The sequence below is a fragment of the Lynx rufus genome, unplaced genomic scaffold (assembly GCF_022079265.1).
Source record: "Lynx rufus isolate CCGP_SWC_20201006 ecotype Redwood Valley unplaced genomic scaffold, mLynRuf1.p SCAF_3, whole genome shotgun sequence".
In the NCBI taxonomy this organism is placed as follows: domain Eukaryota; kingdom Metazoa; phylum Chordata; class Mammalia; order Carnivora; family Felidae; genus Lynx; species Lynx rufus.
The window spans coordinates 114,265,565-114,269,542 of NW_025814845.1; positions in this window are offsets into that span (position 1 = coordinate 114,265,565).

Sequence of the window (3,978 nt, forward strand, 5' to 3'; positions counted from 1 at the left end):
GCAAGATTAGTTTCTTTTTCTTAGATTCTGGGTCTGTTTTCTTCCTAACATGTATTAGAGGAAAAAAAAAAAAAGTTGATTATATTTGCCATCCTTGTTGCTTTTCAAACTTTTGGTTTAGATGTTTATATAATTTTATGCTGGAAAGAGGAAGCTCTCCATTTTTGATTTATGACTGTCACCTTTGAAACATAATCGACAAAACTAATAGTACTGATCTATGATGTTTTTGAAAACTTGCTGGCTCACTGATGAAAATTCCAAAAGCTCTATCACATATATCTAAGTATGCCTTCAGACCCTGACTATAGAAATATATCTAATAATACAGTTAAAAGAGGTCTATCAGGTGCTTAATTGTCTCTTTTATTTGGTAAGACACACATCTAGTATTTGCCTGTTCTCAAACAGTTTGAAATGAACAGTTTAAAAAAGAATCATGTCACACTATACTGGGAAAGCAAAAGGATATAATTTGATATGATATCTTGGCAATGACAAGGAAAGATAAAACTTGTCAAATAAGATTTTCATTTAGAAAGCACTATTAGACTTTCTATCAATCATATTACATCTCTTTATGTCATTCCCTGTATTCCATTTACTAATCTATTCAATAATATAATAATAAAAATCACTGAACAATATAAACTCTTTATTGGAACAAAGTTATCACCATAAGATCAAAGGTCGGTAAATAAAAATGGGCCCTAAACTCAGATTAGACTTGTAGAATAGAAATGGACTTCGTAGATTCCGACCAGAACTGAATAGATTAAATGCCCACAGGAGGGCCACACACCTGGAGGCAGACCTATGCAAGTGCCAAGAGCGAGCCATCGACAGAGGATCGGGAAGAGTTGGAGCCCATGAAATGCAGTGACAGATGCTGGGTCAGTTTTGTCTGAGTGGGCAATCAGTACTTGGGAGGTCCTGCCAAAGGTAGCATGCCAAGTTCTACCAAGTGACTTAGGGTCTGGCACCAGGTAATCAGCTGAGTCTGGATGTGACCCACGTAGGTGAGCTCCTGCTTATTTTAGGACTTCATGCCTTCCCAGCCAGACAGGTTATGAAATTAGAGATTAAAATGAAAGAATAAGACAGCCACCTAAGAGCCAGTATTCTGAGAATGGGCACATACTGGGAGCCAAGTCAAAATTCTAGACCAGATCACAAAGTTAAACCAGAAGGCAGCAACGTTGATTTTAGAATTAATCGTGTGACCGATAGTCCCTTAAATGCCTTCTCTTCAGGGCAGAAAACTGAGGCAGAATACTAAGCCTGTATTTAATTTTTTTCCCCCAAATCTGCTGCTTGGGGGATGTGAGGGACTTTGCAGGGAAGTGGGGTAAGCCCTTAACTGAGCTGGGTCTCACTTCTTAGTTTAAAGCGTTGCCACACAAGTATAGGGTCCAGAGAGCAGCAGCATGGGCATTATCTGGACATTTGTTAGAGACGCAGAATCTCAGACAGCACCCCAGACCTACTCACACAGATTCTGCATCTTAATAAGATTCTCCGCTTGATCCCTATGCACATTAAAGTTCGAGACACATTGTTCCAGAGAGTACTCCATTGTCTGAAGTGGTAGGAATCCTGAAGTACAAGATGGCACTCACATCCTATGTGCTGTGAGATTTGGTTGCTCCGGGGAATTTAAACAGGTGGCATATGGTAAAGATTACCACAGAAAGGGCCAGAGGTTGGATACCATTTATTCAAGAATATACATAGAGGTGACGGAAGAAAACTTGTTGATTTGGCTAAATTCATAGAGAAGGAAATAAAAGTTTCCTCTGGATCCCATGTTTTATACCACTTATCATCCTGTCCTCCACCATTGAGGCAGTACACTTTGCATTAGGGAGAGAAATACTTGGAAAAAAAGATGGAATTCTTCGTGAAGAGTTATTCCTGAAGGCGAAAATATTTCCAATGTCATCACATACATGTGCATTTGTATACACGTATGTATATAGGAATCCCTGGTTGTGTGTTTCTGCATCTACCAAGTATATATAAATTATAAGTTTACTTTATGTTCTCCATGCCAGTATTTCTTCAACATTCAGTGATGTGGGAAAGTAAATCTTGGTATACTGCTTATTTATCCTTAAGTATTTCTAGCTAAAGATTAAGAAAAGAAATTGAAGCGTGGCAAAAAGTTTCTTTTCGATGCTTCCATTTCATGTACAATACTTCTGGATGTCTCCAATAAATATCTAATATATCCAACTTCTTTTTTTCAAACTAGGAGCATCCCACTATACACACACTGATGTCTACTCTTAAGATATCACTTCTGGAAGTATAAAGGGTAACTAATATGACTTAGCCCGATGAGCATCCTCTTAAGTGCTGTAAGTCAAATGAATGCTATTTTGGATATATAGATTTGATTACAACCCTTTGAAAGGAGGCTTTAATATAGCATAATAAGCTTAAATAAATGTTGAATTATTAGCATCAGTTATGCACAAAAATGTACTACTAGTAAATTCAGCTAGGTTAATTGTGACTTCATCATCCAATTACTTATTTACTTAGAAGTTGTGGGAAATTATTTAGTCCACGGTTGCTATCCACCAGGTGAGCCACTTTCAGTGAGGAGGACTCCAGGATTTGTGGTGCAGTAAGAGAGAGCAATGTTATCACATTGTGGGCTGCTTCGTTTTACAAGGAAGAGAAAAGGTTCAAGGTATTCTCCCAAATAGCAACTTTTATCAAGAATAATTCAGATTTTACAAGATCAAGGAAACACATGATTTATAGATTTGGGACACACATATCTAGCTATCTGGCTGGCCTCTGAAATGTCTATACTTCCTACCCCTTTACCAACCTAGGAAGAAAATGAACAGTTTGCACACAGTTTTTCCATGATAAATGTCTGAATGTGTATTCATTATGCTACAGAAAATGTTTCAATTGGAATAAAACTGGGGAGAGTTGTGAAGGCTTCTTTGAAAATAATGCCAATTTCCTATAAGGCATATAGCGGACTATCCATTTGTGACAATATGGTGCCTCTTTCTTATCATCTAATCTATTTTGAATCCAGAGGAGTTTATTTTTAATAAACTAATCGATATTCTCTATTTACAGGAATTTAATTTCCGAAGAAGATTCTCACTTAAACAAGAAAGCATTTTAGAAAACACTGTCCCCAATGCAGCAAAACATTTTAGAAAATATCTACTCAGAAATGTAATTAAGAGGGCAAATTTAAGAGTTTACATTTAGATTGAGTTACTCATAAAATATGCCATTGAAAAAAGTTGCATTTCACATAGCGATTAAGCGTTAGCATCTTGGAACACAGTAACAGTAAGGCAATAGTTGCTGAACACCATTATGTGCCACGCGCTTTGTTTGTATTTCCTTATTTAATTTTTACTATAACCTGAATAATGAAATGTTTATAATTGCTAGAAATGTATGCAATACAGTAACAGAACCCAGAGTGTCAATAAGGAGTTTATTATCACAAAACACAAAATACACAGAGATAGGGCATTTCTGATGTGGAATATTTAAGCAGCCCAGTGATGCCATCAGGAAAATAGGTTTCTCCCTAACTTCTGCTCTCTCATCTTCAGTATGCTGCCTTCTCCTTCTTAGCCTTCCTGTGTGGGTTCCTTTACCTTCCCAAGATGGTCATTATATTTCCAGGAAATATCTCTCCACTGAACTGAATCACAAAAAGGCAGTATTTCTTTTATGGATCTTCTCTCACCCAGAGGAGAGTATAGATCTAGAAGGTATTATGTTAAATGAAATGTGAGACTGAGAAGCAAATACCATAGGATTCCACTCATAAGTGGAATTTAAAAAAAAAAAAGAATAAACAAACAAAAAGCAGAATCAGACCCATAAATACAGAAAATAAACTGATGGCTGCCAGAGGGGAGGGAGATGGGGGGGGTGGGAATGAGTGAAAGGGAGAGGGAGATACAAGCTTCCAGTTATGGAATGAAT